The sequence below is a fragment of the Scyliorhinus torazame genome, unplaced genomic scaffold (genome assembly GCF_047496885.1).
Source record: "Scyliorhinus torazame isolate Kashiwa2021f unplaced genomic scaffold, sScyTor2.1 scaffold_1884, whole genome shotgun sequence".
Taxonomy (NCBI): domain Eukaryota; kingdom Metazoa; phylum Chordata; class Chondrichthyes; order Carcharhiniformes; family Scyliorhinidae; genus Scyliorhinus; species Scyliorhinus torazame.
The window spans coordinates 263-19,989 of NW_027309611.1; the positions used below are offsets into that span (position 1 = coordinate 263).

At 55.5% G+C, this 19,727-nt stretch overlaps 1 long non-coding RNA gene across 1 annotated transcript; it reads right to left on the reverse strand.

Annotated features, from left to right (window-relative positions):
• Positions 1-336: 336 nt before the first annotated feature.
• Positions 337-5,830, reverse strand: LOC140407729 (uncharacterized). The gene is made up of 3 exons (XR_011939770.1): positions 5,672-5,830; positions 2,245-2,684; positions 337-719 (listed from the first exon to the last, which is right to left on the reverse strand). It is a non-coding gene; the product is annotated as an uncharacterized lncRNA (long non-coding RNA).
• Positions 5,831-19,727: the final 13,897 nt, after the last annotated feature.

The window sequence follows — 19,727 nt, forward strand, 5'->3', positions numbered from 1 at the left end:
CCGGGGTCCCTGTGACACTGTGACAGCGTGCCGCCACGGCGCTCCTGTTGGAGATTGCCGAGATATCGAGGGGCGAGGCGGAGGAGCGATTCGAAAACAGGGCGGGTCCTCCTTGACCGGGGAGCCAACATGGGAAGCCATTCAGCCCATCGCCTCCGTACTACCTTTCTCAATGAGGTCGGTCTTCCCCATGCGCCAAGACCCCCACTGTGAAGTCCTGACACTCTATTCACCACCTCCCCCCCCCCCCCCCCCCCCAACACCGCCCCCCACCAGCGCCAAGTTGATTTCCTTCTCTCCGAGAGTCACCGGCGGCGGTTCCCTGCCTACCTGTCTCGCAGGTCCTCCCGAAGTAGCCGGGTGCCCGGGTGCAGTCGCAGATGTAGCGGTTCCAGCCCTCGCGGCAGTGGCCCCCGTTGCGACAGGGCGCCGCGCTGCACTGCTTGAGGGTCTCACGGGAGCAGAAGCCGCTGACCCCCCCCGTGTTCTGGACCTCGGCCAGCTGCCGCACGTCCCTGCTCTGGCCGTCGATGAAGAGGTCGCGCACGCAGCCCACGTAGCCGTAGCGCAGGAAGGCCGTCCACAGCTCGGGGCGGGAGGAGCAGGTCCAGCTTGTGGTCGGGCAGCCCGCCCAGGTACATGTCGCTGTCCAGGTCCAGGATCTCGCTCTCGCCTGTGGCCACGAAGGGGAAGTGACCGGCTGTTCACCGAGATAGACCCTGTGCGGCGTGGGGGGGATAGAACATCAGGTCAGGAGACGGTCAACCGCTCTTCGACCCGCTGGGGCACGCGCGTTGACTCCCCGCTATCTGTCCCCAATGGCTTTTGGATCCCTAACCTCGAGGAATTAAACTTAGATCCATGGAATCAACTGCAGCCGAGAAGGAGGCCATTCGTTCCATCAGGTCCGCACTGACCCTCCTGAACGAGCACCCTGCCTCGGCTCATTACCTCCCGCCCTATCCCCATTCCCCAACCGGCACATCTTTGGACACGAAGGAGCAATTTAGCACGGCCAATCCACCTAACCTGCACATCTTTGGACACTAAGGGACAATTTAGCACGGCCAATCCACCTAACCTGCACATCTTTGGACACTAAGGGGACAATTTAGCACGGCCAATCCACCTAACCTGCACATCTTTGGACACTAAGGGGCAATTTAGCACGGCCAATCCACCTAACCTGCACATCTTTGGACACTAAGGGGGCAATTAGCACGGCCAATCCACCTAACCTGCACCTCTTTGGACACCAAGGGGCAATTTAGCACGGCCAATCCACCCAACCTGCACATCTTTGGACACTAAGGAGCAATTTAGCACGGCCCAATCCACCTAACCTGCACATATTTGGACACTAAGGGGCAATTTAACACGGCCAATCCACCTAACCTGCACATCTTTGGACACTAAGGAGCAATTTAGCACGGCCAATCCACCTAACCTGCACATCTTTGGACTGTGGGAGGAAACCGGAGCACCCGGAGGAAACCCACGCAGACACAGGGGGGAGAACGTGCAGACTCCGCACAGACAGTCACCAGAGGGCTTGGAATAGAACCCGGGTCCCCAAGCGCCGCGAGGCAGCGGTGCTGACCCCCACTGTGCCGCTGCGCAGCCCCGGACGTGGTATCACACCGAAGGCACCTGAGCGCCCTCTGCAAGGGTCGGGCGTAAGGGGTCACGGTGGCCACCCCCTTCGACGGGGAACAGAGCGCTCCGCCAAACGCCTCAGAGAGAGATGGTCTGGGCAGCTCCTGTGGAGAGAGACACGGAGTCCGCGATTGCCAAGGACAACCGACGCGGAGCCGATCGTCCATTTTGAATCTGAGCGTTAACCAACGGTATCAAGCGGGGGGGGGGAGAACAGGATGGCCGTGGACTAAAGGGGGCTCCTCGCACTGATGCAACGTCACGCGACTAAGAGACTAAGGGGCGGAATTTTTCTAACCCCCCCCCCCACTCCCGTACGGTGGGACCTCCTAGTGGTCAAGACAAGGCCCGAATGCCAAAACTGGGTCCCTCGACATTCGACGGAGCGTGGCACCGGAATGGCTGTGCCCAGGATCCCAAAGCCGGCCTCAGCCGGAGGCCAACGTGGTTGCCGGGAGCGACGGGGGGCGCCAATGGCAGAGGTGAGGCCTACTCTCCGCGATTCATCCCCTCTCCCACCAGCCCCCCCCCCCCCCCCGCCCCACCCTCCCCAATGCCGCCACGCAACCGAAAAAGGAACCACTGTACCTGACCGCCCATCGCGCTGGAAGTCGACGTGACACCACTCCCCGTCATTGACCTTTTTGTTGGTGGCCCTGATCTTGATGGCGCCAGAGCCCATGTCCAGCAGCAGGAAGAGGAAGCCGTCCAGGAGCTCCATGGCGAAGTAGTCCACCTTGCGCGCCCGCTCGGCCCGGCCCTCCTTGTGGTGCTGGGGCTTGCCGTGGCTGAAGAGCAGCAGGCCGTTGGGCTCGGTGGTGCAGAAGTCGAAGGAGATGGAGCCCGTCTTCTTGGTGTTCCACTTGGGCAGGGAGATGTACGCCTCGGGGGCCTCGAAGGTGACCGGGTTCCAGGGCGGCCACGTTCTCGCACCTGAACACCAGGTCCCCGTGCACCTTCATCTTGGAGTCGTCCTCCTTGGCCAGGCGGGACAGCTCCAACTTGAAGTCATTGTTCTTGTAAACCACCTGCGGGACAACGGAGAGAGTTGGTCCGCGAGAGCTCCCGTCTGCCATCCTTTTTTTTCTTGGTTCTGTCCTATTCTCTCAACCTCTCTGGAGCTTACTGGCTTGTATTTGGGTAGGGGTCCGCAGTAAGTGAACGACTTGTCAGTGCCGGGCGCATTTGAAATGAATGAAAATCGCTTATTGTCACAAGTAGGCCTCAAACGAAGTTACTGTGAAAAGCCCCTAGTCGCCACATTCCGGCGCCTGTTCGGGGAGGCTGGTATGGGAATGGAACCGTGCTGCTGGCCTGCCTTGGTCTGCTTTCAAAGCCAGCGATTTAGCCCAGTGTGCTAAACCAGCCCCTTTTGCCCATTGAGATCCAAGGTTGACATGGGGCGGGACTTTCCACCTCCATGGCTTGGAGCCATTCTGGACGAACCCGCGGGCAAGGGGTGGGGTGGGTGGGGGAGGGTTTCCTGGCCTCCGAGACCTTATTAAATCAAGGTCTCGGAGCTGGACTGACAGTCATAGCGCTAACGCCTGCTGCAGAGACAAAGAACAAAGAAAAGTACAGCACAGGAACAGGCCCTTCGGCCCTCCCAGCCTGCGCCGACCATGCTGCCCGACTAAACTACAATCTTCTACACTTCCTGGGTCCGTATCCCTCTATTCCCATCCTATTCATGTATTTGTCAAGATGTCCCGTAAACGTCACTATCGTCCCTGCTTCCACCACCTCCTCCTGCAGCGAGTTCCAGGCACCCACTACCCTCTGCGTAAAAAACTTGCCTCGTACATCTACTCTAAACCTTGCCCCTCTCACCTTAAACCTATGCCCCCTAGTAATTGACCCCTCTACCCCGGGGAAAAGCCTCTGACTATCCACTCTGTCTATGCCCCTCATAATTTTGTCGATCTCTATCAGGTCTCCCCTCAACCTCCGTATTCCCTACCTGCATTGGACCTTCCAAAATGCATTACCTCCTACTTAATAAGTAGTTATTCTGAGCCACGGCGAAGGACTGCCTCCCCGAATATCCTCGCCGCCAGTTCCCGGCCGAGCTCTTTCCTCCCCTTGCCCTCCTCCGGGGGAACCGCTGAAATCGGGAAGCGCCCTTGGCGACGGAGTGACCAGAGAGGCCACGTCCTTGGGAAGTGAGGGCGGGGTGCGTTCCCCGAGAGATTTAGCCCGAGGGGGCATCTGGCAAGAGAGGGAGTAGGGGAAGGGTCGGATGTGGTTCAATTTCACCGTCCTCCCGAACCGTCTCCGGGGCTGCGGCCCAACATGGAATATGAAGAAAAAGGGGCCTGGAAGTGGAGATGGAGGCGGGTTCGACCGAGGTGTCATCTCAGAGGCACAGAATGTCGCGGGAACAGAAGGAGGCTCTTTGGCCCAATATTCCTGCACCGATAAGCATTCAAGAGGCCAGGTTATTCGGACAGGCTCAGGGGTTACGTAGGGGGGGGGGGGCACTCAGCCGTGATGCTCGTTTGTAAAGCGAATGGCCGCCTTCTGCGCCCGTGGTCGGGAACAAAAGCAGGAGGAGGCCTTTCAGCACCTCGGGCCTGAGCCACAGCGGACTCCAAAATGGCCGACTCCCAATCCCAAGATGGCGGCCCTCTCTGACTCTCTCGATCTTCTCGGTCGTCATGGGGAGAGCCGCGTCCCCAAAATCGATCCCTTCAAGCCCCCCCCACCCCCCCCTTCCCTGCACCCCCCCCCCCTCCCATTCTCTCCGAGAGTTCACCTCTCATCCTTCCCAACACTACGGAACAATCTCGCCCCATTCTGCTCAATCTGGCCTCACGGGGCCGCCCCCACTTTCACCCCATCAACGGACCTGGCAATAATTTGGAGGGTTCAAATTTTGATTGGGGTTTTCGAGATCTGAAGGGGGGACAGAGAGAGCAGGTAGAGAGAGAGAGAGAGAGAGAAACTCTCGGAAAGGTCAGCTGGAAGGAGAATCTCTCTCCCTCTGGTTGGCGAAGTTTAGGACGGGGGCGGGGGGGGGTGGTGGGAGAAGCCGGGAGCTCTGTCCCACGATCGATTCCTTTAAAATCGGAGGTTGACACTGTCCCCCCCCACCCCCCCACTTCCCGCCCTCACTCACACGCCCAGAGATACTGAGCTCCATCGTAGACCATAAGAACATTGGAGCAAAATTAGTCCATTCGGCCCATCGAGTCTGCTCCGCCATTCGATCACGGCTGATATTTTTCTCATCCCCATTCTCCTGCCTTCTCCCCATAACCCCTGATCCCCTTGTTAATCAAGAACCTATCTATCTCTGTCTTAAAGACACTCAGTGATTTGGCCTCCACAGCCTTCTGCGGCAAAGAGTTCCACAGATCCACCACCCTCTGGCTGAAGAAATTCCTCCTCATCTCTGTTTTAAAGGATCGTCCCTTCAGTCTGAGGCTGAGTCCTCTGGTTCTAGTTTCTCCTATAAGTGGAAACATCCTCTCCACGTCCACTCTATCCAGGCCTCGCAGCATCCTGTAAGTTTCAATAAGACCCCCCTCATCCTTCTAAACTCCAACGAGTACAGACCCAGAGTCCTCAACCGTTCCTCATACGACAAGCTCTTCATTCCAGGGATCATTCTTGTGAACCTACTCTGGACTCTCTCCAAGGCCCCAGCACATCCTTCCTTAGATACGGGGCCCAAAACTGCTCACAATACTCCAAATGGGCCTTATACAGCCTCAGAAGTACGTCCCTGCTCTTGTATTCTGGCCCTCTCGACGTGAATGCTGACATTGCATTTGCCTTCCTAACTGCCGACTGAACCTGCACATTAACCTCAAGAAAATCCTGGACGTGTACGAGGACTGTAGGCCCCAACTCTAGCCGGGGCCCCAGCTCCTGTCCAAATCCCGGAGCAAACCATCCGCTCACTGATTCGGCGGCCATTTTGTGAATTTAGCATCTCACCATTGGCGGGGGGGGGGGGGGGGGTGGGCGCAACTTGAGTCGGCCGAAGCGGTTAAGAAGGGTGACTACTCACGTCCTTCAGGCATCCCATGAAGTTGTTGCTGACGGGCGAGCCCGGGAGATCCGCTGTGCTCGGGCTCCCCCCGATGTAGAAGAAGTCGTCGGAACCCAACATGGTGTAATCCTCTTGCGTGTAGCCCGTGGTGGTCAGAATCCCGTCCACCGAGATGGTCACCTGTCCGGAAGCGGAGTGGGGGAGGTGGGGGGGGGGGGGGGGGCGTTGGGGAGGAGGTGGGGGAGGGGGGTTGATGGGGAGGGAAGCAAAAGAGAGAAACGGGATACAGTCCATTACCAATTGCCTCGTTGACGTGCACGGGTCACCCGGTGAGCCTCCATTTTCATGTCTGCCATCGCCCTCGGTTGGGGGTGGGGTGGGGGGGACCTGGGTTTCGAATTCGGGGGAGGGTGGTAACAGGGGAGAACGGGGGTGCAGGGTCTGATGGTTTGAAGACTCAAAACTATCCACACCCCCCACCCCGCTGAGCAACCACGGGGTTGGACCCAATCCCGCCGCCGAGCCCCCGAGATCTCGGCCCCCCCCAAGCTCGGCGTGAGGCGGTCAATAGACCTGCGCCAGGTTCGGTGCCCGGACGCTTCCCGTGACCACCTTCTCCAGGTGCCACCCCACCTCTGTGCCCATCATCTCCACCCAATGCCCTCCTCCGCCGCCATGGACGGGCCTGCCCTACTCGCTGTCCCGCATACCCATGGGCACCACAGCGGAGGCCCAGACAGTGTACGATGCCTCGCACGAAATGCGAACAGGAGGAGGCCATTCAGCCCCTCTCGCCCACTATACCGTTCGATCAGCATGTCGGGTTCCACTTAGCCCCCCCCCCCACTACCACCCCACCGCCAAGAGCCTTGCCCCACCCGCCCCTCGCCCGACGACAAGCAATCCCCCCCCCCTCCCGCCCCCCCCCTGCCCCCTCCCGCTCTCCTAACCTCCAGTGGGAACAGACCACTCGTGAGGCGACCCGCTCGCTCCCAGGTATCAATTCAGTAAGGGCAGCGCGGTGGCACAGTGGTTAGCACCGTGGCCTCACACCACCAGGGGCCCGGGTCGATTCCGGCCTCGGGTGACTCTCTGTGTGGTGTTTGCACGCACTCCCCCCCCCACCACCGTGTGCGCGTGGGTTTCCTCCGGGTGCTCCGGTTTCCTCCCACAGTCCAAAGATGTGCAGGTTAGGTGGACTGGCCGTGCTAAATTGTCCCTTAGTGTCCAAAGATGTGCAGGTTAGGTGGATTGGCCGATCTAAATTGCCCTTTAGTGTCCAAAAACGTGCAGGTTAGGTGGATTGGCCGTGCTAAATTGTCCCTTAGTGTCCAAAGATGTGCAGGTTAGGTGGATTGGCCATGCTAAATTGCCCCTTAGTGTCCAAAGATGTGCAGGTTAGGTAGATTGGCCATGCTAAATTGCCCCTTAGTGTCCAAAGATGTGCAGTTTGAGTGGATTAGCCGTGCTAAATTGTCCCTTCGTGTCCAAAGATGTGGAGGTTAGGTGGATTGGCCGTGCTAAATTGTCCCTGAGTGTCCAAAGATGTGCAGGTTAGGTGGATTGGCCGTGCTAAATACTCCTTTCGTGTCCAAAGATGTGCAGGTTAGGTGGATTGGCCGTGCTAAATTGCCCCTTAGTGTCCAAAGGTGTGCAGGTTGGGTGGATTGGCCGTGCAAAATTGCCTCTTAGTGCCCAAAGATGTGCAGGTTAGGTGGATTGGCCGTGTTAAATTATCCCTTAGTGTCCAAAGATGTGCAGGTTGGGTGGATTGGCCGTGCTAAACTGACCCTTAGTGTCGAAAGATGTGCAGGTTGGGTGGATTGGCCGTGCTAAACTGACCCTTAGTGTCCAAAGATGTGCAGGTTAGGTGTATTGGCCGTGCTAAACTGCCCCTTAGTGTCCAAAGATGTGCAGGTTAGGTGGATTGGCCGTGCTAAATTGCCCCTTAGTGTCCAAAGATGTGCAGGTTAGGTGGATTGGCCGTGCTAAATTGCCCCTTAGTGTCCAAAGATGTGCAGGTTGGGTGGATTGGCTGTGCTAAACTGTCCCTTAATGTCCAAAGATGTGCAGGTTAGGTAGATTGGCCGTGCTAAATTGTCCCTTAGTGTCCAAAGATTGCAGGTTAGGTGGATTGGCCGTGCTAAATTGTCCCTTAGTGTCCAAAGGTGTGCAGGTTAGGTAGATTGGCCTTGCTAAATTGTCCCTTAGTGTCCAAAGATTGAAGGTTAGGTGGATTGGCCGTGCTAAATTGTCCCTGAGTGTCCAAAGATGTGCAGGTTAGGTAGATTGGCCGTGCTAAATTGTCCCTGAGTGTCCAAAGATGTGCAGGTTAGGTGGAATGGCCGTGCTAAATTGCCCCTTAGTGTCCAAAGATGTGCAGGTTGGGTGGATTGGCCGTGCTAAATTGCCCCTTAGTGTCCAAAGATGTGCAGGTTAGGTGGATTGGCCGTGCTAAATTACCCCTTAGTGTCCAAAGATGTGCAGGTTAGGTGGATTGGCCGTGCTAAACTGTCCCTTAGTGTCCAAAGATGTGCAGGTTGGGTAGATTGGCCGTGCTAAATTGCCCCTTAGTGTCCAAAGATGTGCAGATTAGGTGGATTGGCCATGCTAAATTGCCCCTTAGTGTCCAAAGATGTGCGGGTTGGGTGGATTGGCCGTGCTAAATACTCCTTTCGTGTCCAAAGATGTGCAGGTTAGGTGGATTGGCCGTGCTAAATTGCCCCTTAGTGTCCAAAGATGTGCAGGTTGGGTGGATTGGCCGTGCGAAATTGCCTCTTAGTGCCCAAAGATGTGCAGGTTAGGTGGATTGGCCGTGTTAAATTATCCCTTAGTGTCCAAAGATGTGCAGGTTGGGTGGATTGGCCGTGCTAAACTGTCCCTTAGTGTCCAAAGATGTGCAGGTTAGGTGTATTGGCCGTGCTACATTGCCCCTTAGTGTCCAAAGATGTGCAGGTTGGGTGGATTGGCTGTGCTAAACAATCCCTTAATGTCCAAAGATGGGCAGGTTAGGTAGATTGGCCGTGCTAAATTGTCCCTTCGTGTCCAAAGATTGCAGGTTAGGTGGATTGGCCGTGCTAAATTGTCCCTGAGTGTCCAAAGGTGTGCAGGTTAGGTAGATTGGCCTTGCTAAATTGTCCCTTAGTGTCCAAAGATTGAAGGTTAGGTGGATTGGCCGTGCTAAAATGTCCCTGAGTGTCCAAAGATGTGCAGGTTAGGTAGATTGGCCGTGCTAAATTGTCCCTGAGTGTCCAAAGATGTGCAGGTTAGGTGGATTGGACTTGCTAAATTGCCCCTTAGTGTCCAAAGATGTGCGGGTTGGGTGGATGGCCGTGTTAAATTGTCCCTTAGTGTCCAACGATGTGCAGGTTAGGTGGATTGGCCGTGCTAAACTGTCCCTTAGTGTCCAAAGATGTGCAGGTTGGGTGGATTGGCCGTGCTAAATTGCCCCTTAGTGTCCAAAGATGTGCAGGTTAGGTGGAGTGGCCGTGCTAAATTGCCCCTTAGTGTCCAAAGATGTGCAGGTTAGGTGGATTGGCCGTGCTAAACTGTCCCTTAGTGTCCAAAGATGTGCAGGTTGGGTGGATTGGCCCTGCTAAATTGCCCCTTAGTGTCCAAAGATGTGCAGGTTAGGTGGATTCGCCGTGCTAAACTGTCCCTTAGTGTCCAAAGATGTGCAGGTTGGGTGGATTGGCCGTGCTAAATTGCCCCTTAGTGTCCAAAGATGTGCAGATTAGGTGGATTGGCCGTGCTAAATTGCCCCTTAGTGTCCAAAGATGTGCGGGTTGGGTGGATTGGCCGTGCTAAATTGCCCCTTAGTGTCCAAAGATGTGCAGGTTAGGTGGATTGACCGTGCTAAATTGTCCCTTAGTGTCCAAAGATGTGCAGATTAGGTGGATTGGCCGTGCTAAATTGTCCCTTAGTGTCCAAAGATGTGCAGGTTAGGTGGATTGGCCGCGCTAAATTGTCCCTCAGTGTCCAAAGATGTGCAGATTGGGTGGATTGGCCGTGCTAAATTGTCCCTTCGTGTCCAAAGATGTGCAGGTTAGGTGGATTGGCCGCGCTAAATTGTCCCTCAGTGTCCAAAGATGTGCAGATTGGGTGGATTGTCTGTGCTATATTGTCCCTTCGTGTCCAAAGATGTGCAGGTTAGGTGGATTGGCCGTGCTAAATTGTCCCTTAGTGTCCAAAGATGTGCAGGTTAGGTGGATTGGCCGCGCTAAATTGTCCCTTAGTGTCCAAAGATGTGCAGATTGGGTGGATTGTCTGTGCTAAATTGTCCCTTAGTGTCCAAAGATGTGCAGGTGAGGTGAGGATGGGGCGGGGGAGTGGGATTAGGTCGGATGCTCTTCGGAGGGTCGGTGCAGAGCTGATGGGCCGAATGTCCTGCTCCTGCACTGTCGGGATTGTAGGCACACAGTTCTGGGGTGTGCGCAGGGTGAGAGGGACTTGGCGATTCTTGTGCAGAGCTGATTGAAGGTGGCAGATGATGTTGAAAGAGTGGTTGGGCATCTTGGCTTTGGGGCGGGGTTTTGCGACCCGCGTCGTGGCTGGACCGCTGCGAGCGAGAGTGGAAAACCTCGCGTCCTCAATCAAAATTCTGTCCATTCCTGTGCGGCACCAGGAAATCCCAACCATCGAGGATGGCCGGTTTCCGGCCAGGAAGCAGGCCGAATCTTCAGAAAGCTCTGGGTTAGGCCTCACAGAGAGAGCACTGGGCCTTGTTCTCGGTCTCCACACTTGACGGGCGATGTGAGGGTCCTCGAGAGAGACAGACAGAGAGAGAGACAGCGCCAGACAAAGACAGAGAGACATAGAGATTGAGAGAGACAGAAGGAGAGAGATAGAGACAGTGAGACAGAGAACAAAAATAGAAAGAGAGTGAAAGAGTGATAGAAAGAGACAGAGAGATAGAGTGAGACAGGGAGAGTGAGAGAGGGAGAGTGAGAGAGAGAGAGACAGAGAGAGTGATACAGAGACAGAGAGTGCGAGAGAGAGAGACATGGAGAGTGATCCAGAGACGGAGAGAGAGAGAGGAAGAGAGAGAACGAGAGATTGCGAGAGAGAGAGAGAGAGAGAGAGAGAGACAAAGAGCGAGCGACAGAGAGGGAGAGAGAGACAGAGGGGGCGAGACAGAGGGAGAGAGAGACAGAGGGAGAGAGAGAGAGAGGGAGGGGGAGAGGGAGAGAGAGAGACAGAGGAGAGAGGGAGACAGAGGAGAGCTGTCGTGTTAGGTACACTGGTCTAACACTGGCTGCAATTGGATGCAGCTTAGATCAAAAAGATACTCCAGACCTTGAAGTTAGTTCAATCTGATTTATTGAACCAGTAGCACAGTTAGCACAGTTCTCTATGTGTTCGACTCTCTGCTAACCTAAGTGTGGTTACTCTGTCTGACTGAACCAGACTAGCTCTTAGCCATGTGCTGGGGGGGTGTTACTGTACATACACCCTGACTCACTCTGTAGATATACATCAGTGGAAAGAGGCGGAGTGTGAGTGTCTCGTGCCTATTATAGTGAGATACCACCCCTGAGTGTCCTGCCTGCTTATTGGTCATGTCCTGTTCTCTGTGTCCATTAGCTGCTTTTCTGTGCCTGTCTGTATATCATTATGTGTGTGTCTGCATATCATGACAAGACACAGAGAGAGAGACAGAGAGAGAGAGACTAAGTGAGAGACACAGAGAACAAGAGAGAGAGACAGAGAGGTAGAGAGAGAGGGGGGGAAGAGAGAGAGAGAGAGGGAGAGAGAGAGCGAGACAGAGAGAGTGAGGGAGAGACAGAGAGAGGGAGAGACAGAGAGAGGGAGAGACAGAGAGAGGGAGAGACAGAGAGAGGGAGAGGGAGAGCGAGGGAGAGAGAGCGAGGGAGAGAGAGAGACAGAGAGAGGGAGAGAGAGAGACAGAGAGAGAGAGAGAGACAGAGAGAGGGAGAGAGAGAGAGTGTAGGGGGAGATCCACCCAGAACGGCTCCGGGGATGAGGGGATTTTAGCTCCGGGTTTCACCTCGGAGAAGCCGGGATTGTTTCCTCGGAGCAAAGGAGTTTGGGGTGGGGGGTGATTTGATCGAGGTGGACAAGAGGGTGACGGGTTGGGGAAGGTGGAGGAAGGGAAGATGTCTCCCCATTGGCGGGTGATGCACGAACTGAGTGGGGAGAGGAGGGGGCGGAGAGGGGAGACGGATTTAAGATTTTGGGATAAGCTGGGGAACGTGGGGAGGAACGTTATAACCTGCGGGAGGCGATGTTCCGGAACATGCTGCCCACGAGGGGAGGGGGTGCGGAAGGGGGGGAACGATTTCGGAAGGAAATCGGAAGGAGGTATGCTCGGCGGGATTTGGGGATCGAACGGGGGGCGGATGGGGCTGACTGGATAGGCGCACAGAGAGCCGGCATGGGCCTGGACGGGCAGAGTGGCCTCCGTCTGTGCTATGATGGTGCGGCGGGGGGGACAAGGGGGGATGTGGTGGAGGGGGGGGGGGGGGGGGGGAGAAGGGGGTCAGCTGCGCCTTGGAGAGACCAGGGCGTCAGAGACCTCCTCCCCGTTAGGGGCTGTCCCGTCGTCATGGAGAATGTGTCCAGGCCTCAATTAAGGCTCGGGGCTGCCGGCCAAGGGAGCAGGCCTCGCTGTCTCCCGACGGCGCCTGTCGGCAGGGCTACGAGCGAGGACAGGCATTTCATTCAGAATTCCAGCCAAAGCCTCCGTCCAGCGGCGTTGGAATCTCGTCGGGTCGATTCCGGCTGGCGGGCGCTCAGGTCAAAGGGCCGGCGGAAGCCAGCGAGACCCCGGCAGCACTGGGGGGGGGGGACGACGGGGGTAATCTGCCGTCCTGACCCCGGTCTGGCCTACATGTGACTCCAGACCCTGCCCTCATAAAAAGCAATGGGGTCGGCCCTTAACTGCCCCCCTCTGAAATGGGCCGAGCGAGACACTCGGTTGAATGGGGCAATTAGAGATGGACAACAAACGCTGGGCCCGGCCCAGCGACGCCCTCACATCCCCCATGAAAAGTTAAAGGAATACTCTTCAGTCAACAATAAAACCCACTGCGATATTATAATTAAAAGGATTCCAGGGATCCACGCTCTGCACATCTCTTGATTTCAGTCTCTCGTCATTGTCGAGGCCTGTCTTTGACCGAGTTCCCAAGTTTACCAGGGAGGTCGAGTGTCCTGGGTCACAGGAAGATGTAGACGGGATGGTCAAATGGGCGGACAAGTGGCTGATGGACTTTAACCCTGAAAAGTGCGAGGCGATGCACTTTAGGAGGAGTAATTTGACAAGGAAGTATTCAATGGACGGCGAGACACTGGGAGGTTCCGAGGAACAAAGGGACCTTGGCGTGTTTGTCCATAGATGTCTGAAGGCGGGAGGGCAGGTTAATAGGGAGGTGAAAAAGGCACACGGCACACTCGCCTTTATCCATCAGGCACAGATTACAAAAGCAGGGAGGTCCTGTTGGGAGTTGGACAGAACTTTGGTGAGGCCACAGCTGGAGAACTGTGTGCAGTTCTGGTCGCAAAATGTACCTGGATGAGTTCTTGGCGCATCGTGACATTCGAGTCTCTGAGCCATGTGCTGGCAAATGGGGTTAGGTGGGAGGTCGGGTGTTTTTCACATGTCGGTGCAGACTGCATGGGCTGAAAGGCCTAGACTGCACTGGTATTCTGTGATTATTTTTCAGCATCTGCCTCCTTTCCACTGGACAGATGTGCCTGTCTCTAGCAGAACGAATGTGTGTCGGCCATCAGCTTAGACACTTCAACATCTCGGCTCCTTACTGCTGGCGCTAAGGGAGGGCCCGGCTCCCACGTCGGAGGTAACCCTCATTCCCGACAGTCATTCATATCAGAAAGGCGGCTTCGAGGGGCTCCCTCCAAGGCGAGGCGAGGGGGGTGCAGGAGAGGTCTGAATGAGGAAAGGCCGCCACACAGCCCACCTCAAGCCCCTTCCCTCCCCCCCCCCCCCCCCGCCCTACTCAAACTGATCTTCAAACCGGCCGACGGGCAACACCGCCAATCTTCGACGGTCTCTCTCTACAAGTACCAATGCGGCCATTTCTTTTTTTTTTCCCGTTTCTTTCGAAAAGCCGGCGATTCTCCTCACGGGTAAGCACCGCTGCGGAAGCGCTCTCCTCGAATCAGCTGCACTCTCACCCGTTTCCTCGCGACGGTCACCGCTATAATTGGCTGGGATGGCGGGGAATCAAATCGGTTCAATTAAAAGCGTCATTCAACCTCAGTTCCGACACCGATGTTGCATTTCTGGCCCCCACCGCCCCACCCCACCGCCCCACCCCACCGGCCCGCTTCAAACCATCAGAACCTGATTAATTTTCCTTCCAATCTCACCTGCTGCGGTCCTTTTTCAAACAGCAATTTGGGAACTCCGACCAAAGCTCCCGGGGAGGGGGGTGATGTTTATTGAGGGGGTGCAGAGGGCCAATTCGGAACCAGCGTATCCCGGTAACGGTGCCTCAAGCGAGGCATTCGCTTCGCCGGATCTCCACAGTGCGGGGGTCAAATCCAGTGGGCCTTGGTGCCAAAGCATTGATCTCAAATCCGCCCCCCCACCTTGACCGTATCGGCGACCCTGCCTTGACCTGGGTATCCTGGAGTGACCGAACCATTCTGTCGCCTGATTCCTCGGCCATTCTGTCGCCAGGGCAACCTTTCGGGGAGTCCGGTTGAGGAACTCAATGGAAACCAACACAACGGCAATGATGACCCACTATCAGCCTCATCCTCTGAACCCCGACGTACTCCGTCTTCATTGGCCGTGACAATGCTTTCTGTCTAAACGTGTCGTTGGTCAAGTAATCTCCATGCTACCTCTTCCTGCGGCACACCGTTCTGGAAGAGCACCTCAAACTAGGCCCACTCTCCCGCCCTGTCCCCGAACCCCACCAAACCTGCACATCTTTGGACACTAAGGTACAATTTAGCACGGCCAATCCACCTAACCTGCACATCTTTGGACACTAAGGGACAATTTAGCACGGCCAATCCACCCAACCCGCACATCTTTGGACACTAAGGGGCAATGTAGCACGGCCAATCCACCCAACCTGCACATCTTTGGACACTAAGGGACAATTTAGCACGGTCAATCCACCTAACCTGCACATCTTTGGACACTAAGGGACAATTTAGCATGGCCAATCCACCTAACCTGCACATCTTTGGACACTAAGGGACAATTTAGCACAGCCAATCCACCTAACCTGCACATCTTTGGAAACTAAGGGACAATTTAGCACGGTCAATCCACCTAACCTGCACATCTTTGGACACTAAGGGACAATTTAGCACGGCCAATCCACCTAACCTGCACATCTTTGGACACTAAGGGACAATTTAGCACGGCCAATCCACCTAACCTGCACATCTTTGGACACTAAGGGACAATTTAGCACGGCCAATCCACATAACCTGCACATCTTTGGACACTAAGGGACAATTTAGCACAGCCAATCCACCTAACCTGCACATCTTTGGACACTAAGAGACAATTTAGCACAGCCAATCCACCTAACCTGCACATCTTTGGACACTAAGGGACAATTTAGCACGGCCAATCCACCTAACCCGCACATCTTTGGACACTAAGGGGCAATTTAGCACGGCCAATCCACCTAACCTGCACATCTTTGGACACTAAGGGACAATTTAGCACGGCCAATCCACCTAACCTGCACATCTTTGGACACTAGGGGACAATTTATCACGGCCAATCCACCTAACCTGCACATCTTTGGACACTAAGGGACAATTTAGCACGGCCAATCCACCTAACCTGCACATCTTTGGACACTAAGGGACAATTTCGCACGGCCAATCCACCTAACCCGCACATCTTTGGACACTAAGGGGCAATTTAGCAAGGCCAATCCACCCAACCTGCACATCTTTGGAAACTAAGGGACAATTTAGCACGGTCAATCCACCTAACCTGCACAACTTTGGACACTAAGGAACAATTTAGCACGGCCAATCCACCTAACCTGCACATCTTTGGACACTAAGGGACAATTTAGCACGGCCAATCCACCTAACCTGCACATCTTTGGACACTAAGGGACAATTTAGCACGGCCAATCCACATAACCTGCACATCTTTGGACACTAAGGGACAATTTAGCACAGCCAATCCACCTAACCTGCACATCTTTGGACACTAAGGGACAATTTAGCACAGCCAATCCACCTAACCTGCACATCTTTGGACACTAAGGGACAATTTAGCACGGCCAATCCACCTAACCCGCACATCTTTGGACACTAAGGGGCAATTTAGCACGGCCAATCCACCTAACCTGCACATCTTTGGACACTAAGGGACAATTTAGCACGGCCAATCCACCTAACCTGCACATCTTTGGACACTAGGGGACAATTTATCACGGCCAATCCACCTAACCTGCACATCTTTGGACACTAAGGGACAATTTCGCACGGCCAATCCACCTAACCTGCACATCTTTGGACACTAAGGGACAATTTAGCACGGCCAATCCACCTAACCTGCACATCTTTGGACACTAAGGGACAATTTAGCACGGCCAATCCACCTAACCTGCACATCTTTGGACACTGAGGGACAATTTCGCACGGCCAATCCACCTAACCCGCACATCTTTGGACACTAAGGGGCAATTTAGCACGGCCAATCCACCTAACCTGCACATCTTTGGGACTGCGAGAGGAAAGATTGTGTAGATTTGGGACTCTCGGGGTGGGGCCCACCTGAGCTTCATTGTGTTTGCGAGACGGTGCTGGGGCACGATGGAGGCCGCCGGTTGGCATTGGGCCCAGCACGCTGGTTCCGATTTGACACCCCCAAATCCCACCCCCCTTCCACCCTTGCAGAGGGCATTATCTTTCAATGGCGGGGGCTTTGACAGAAAAGGGGGGGGGGGGGTGGCGCGAAATTAAGTGCCAGACACAAAAATGGTGTTAGTACTCGGTTAACCACAGTTGTTTGTTAAGAGTATTAGTAAAGAGGTTTAGTTCGCTCGGCAGCTGGGGTCAACGGGGGGTAACGCATTCCGGGGAACGCTGCACAGAGCTCCAGCCATGCGAGGGAAAGCCACGCATGCCTTGCCCCAGGCCAGTCCACATTCACTCAAGCTGCGGGGTGGGGGGTCATGCAAGGCTCATGCGGGAAGGCACACAGAGAGGAAAAGGAGAGTTCCTGGGTTTGTATTTTTTTTTGAAAGGGGGTCCTGGCAGAAATAAAATCAGCTCTGGATCAGTTTGACGTCTTCCCTTGCGCTCCGCGTCATGTCACGTTTCACGCTAAGGGGCAATTTCAGCGCGGCCAATCCACCTAACGCGCACATCTTTGGACTGCGGGAGGAAACCGGAGCGCCCGGAGGAAACCCACGCAGACCCGGGGGGGAGAACGCGGGGTCCCTGGCGCCGTGGGGCAGCGGCGCTGATCGCCGGGCCGCCCTTATCTTGTCGTGGGTCAATGTGCTTAGAACGCAGGCTCCGTGGGGGTGGGGGGTGAGGGAGTGGGGGGCTGCCGATGAAGGGCACTGCGCACCTGCTGCCCACGCGCAGGCGTTACATCTACATTGCGTGCCCGAAGAACGTGCGTGCAGGAGCGTTCGTGACTTTGCGCAGGCACGCGATGTTCCCAATCCACGTCGACCGCGAACCACCTCTCGCGACCGAGCAGGTCGGACCGTTGGCGCTCCCAAAGTGGCCGGGAACGAGAATAGCTTCCACCAGAGCTCTCGGTCCAAGGGGATCTTTCCCCAGGGTCAAGAGCTGGGAGAGCCGGCAAAATCAAATCCCTGTGCGAGCTCCCAGGGGGCATCTCAAGAGTCACGAATGAACTTATTGAACAGGAGGAGTCGGGCCGGCCGCTGCCCATCTGAGCCCCACCCGATCTAGCTCCACCCACGCCTCCAATCACCTTTGGTCGGGCTGCCCACGAGGGATGAGGCCGAGGCTGTGATGGGCCGGGCTATTGAGGACGGAGACGGCGGCCTCCCAATGTCGCTGGATGCGTAATCCAGGGGCCCCCCAGGCTAACCCCCTGCGGTCGCGGGGATTCATTAGCGCCACTTCAGAGATAACGAGATTGCTATGGTTTGCTGAATGCTAGAACATCCTTTTGTGTGAGTGGCGGCCATTCATGAGCTTGGGTTAGCCTTTAATTGTCACACATTATTTGATTTGAAAAATAACCAGCTCTCGAAAGACATATAAGTTTTCTTTCATGACTTCCTGATCGGACAGTCCCCAGAGATTACGGGGGAGATTGTGTTACGGTGGCAATGTCTCTGAGTTATTAATCCAGAGGGTTCCAGGTTCGTGTTCCGGGGTGACACCGGTTCGAACCCCGCCCCGGCAGCTGGTGGAATTTAAATCCGGTGAATAAAATCCGGAATTCTAAACCTCGGTCTCGGTAACGGCGACCGTGACAACGATCATCGATTGTCGTTAAAAAAAAAACCCCACCTGGTTCACTAATGTCCCCTTTTAGGGGAAAGGGGGAAATCTGCCGTACTTACCCCGGTCTGGCCTACATGCGACTCCAGATAGCTGCAAGTCCACCTAGCGCGGAGGGCCGACCTGGAAGCTAGCGTCGTTGCCATGGGCAACCCCATGCGTCGGGACAACGAAAGTCCGCAACGTAGGAAAGCGCCTCGGTTCTCGCAGGCCGCTATGAGCGGGGCTGCGTTGGTCTGCTTCCATTTCCAGCATCCACTGGTTCCCAGGGTAACGCGGGGCGGCGTCACATCTCCGGCCGTCAAGTGGCAGCATTTACGTGGCGCCTCTCACCGTCCTCAACGAGCGAGGCGCGCCCACCTGGAGGCAGGGTCTTCGGAGACAGCCCAGGTTGGTGCGCGCCGGAGCTGAGAAGGTGGCTCGATCGGAAAATAGAACATCCTAAGCCCGGGGGGGGGGGGGGGGGGAGGCCATCTGCGGACCCTCTGGGTTACAAGTGCGGCCCCACGAGAGACGTTTTGTTGACCGTTTCCCCAGGCGCGGGGTCACCGCATTCCGCCACTCTCCGTCTGCACGTTTTTTTTTTTCCTGCCGGTATGGCTGAAGCGATTCGCCCGCAAAGCGAGGGGTGAGTGAAGGGAGGTGCGCGCCGATCGCTCGCAACATCGACTGTGAGAGCCGTGCGTCCAAAGTGTGAATATTTATTTTGTTTTTACCATTTGAAGTTGATGACGGTTCCATTAATATATTAATGGTTGAGCATTTTCTATAACTCGTGATGAAATATTCGGCCTGTATTAAATGTATTTAATCTGATTCATGGGGGTCACGGTGAGCGAACGAGCCCGATTTCTGTCTCACGGCCTACCAGATGAAGGGCGCCACCTAGAACTACCCTGATGCTTCAGTTGTACACGGCGTTGGTGAGGCCACATCTGGAGTGTTGTGGACGGTATCGCTCTCCTTATCTGAGGAAAGATGTCAATGTGTGGGAAGCGGTTCAGGGAAGGTTTCCCGGACTAACACCGGGAATGGGCGGGTTGTCCCATGAGGAAAGGGTCGGAGAGGTCGGGTTTGTACCTGCTGGAGTTTAGAAGAGTGAGAGGCGACTCGTTCGAAACCTTTCAGATCCTGAGGGGGGGTCTTGACAGGGTGGGATGTGGAGAGGGCGTTTCCTCTTGTGGGAGAATCGAGAACGAGGCGGGGGTGATGGTCACTGTTTAAAAATAAGGGGGCGGCCCGTTAAAAACGGAGACGGGGAGGAATGTTTTCTCTCAGAGGGTGACGAGTCTCTGGCGGCGGAAGCAGAGACTGCGAATGTTTTTAAGGTCGAGGTGGATAGATTCTCGATTGACACGGGGTGGGGGGGGGGGTGAAAGGTTATGGGGGGGTCGGCGGGAATGTGGGGTCGAGGTTCAAATCAGATCGGCCGCGAATGGACGAGGGGGTAAATGATGGAATGGGAGGTCAGTTCGAGCGAAGGAATGTGCGGCCGGCAGGGACCACGATCCGGGACGGGAGGAAAGGAATCGGAGCTCGGAGCAGCGTTACCGTGGCCCAGTTTTCACCGCTTGTTCCTTCGCCTCTCCGCTGCATTCCGGGGTCAGAGAGA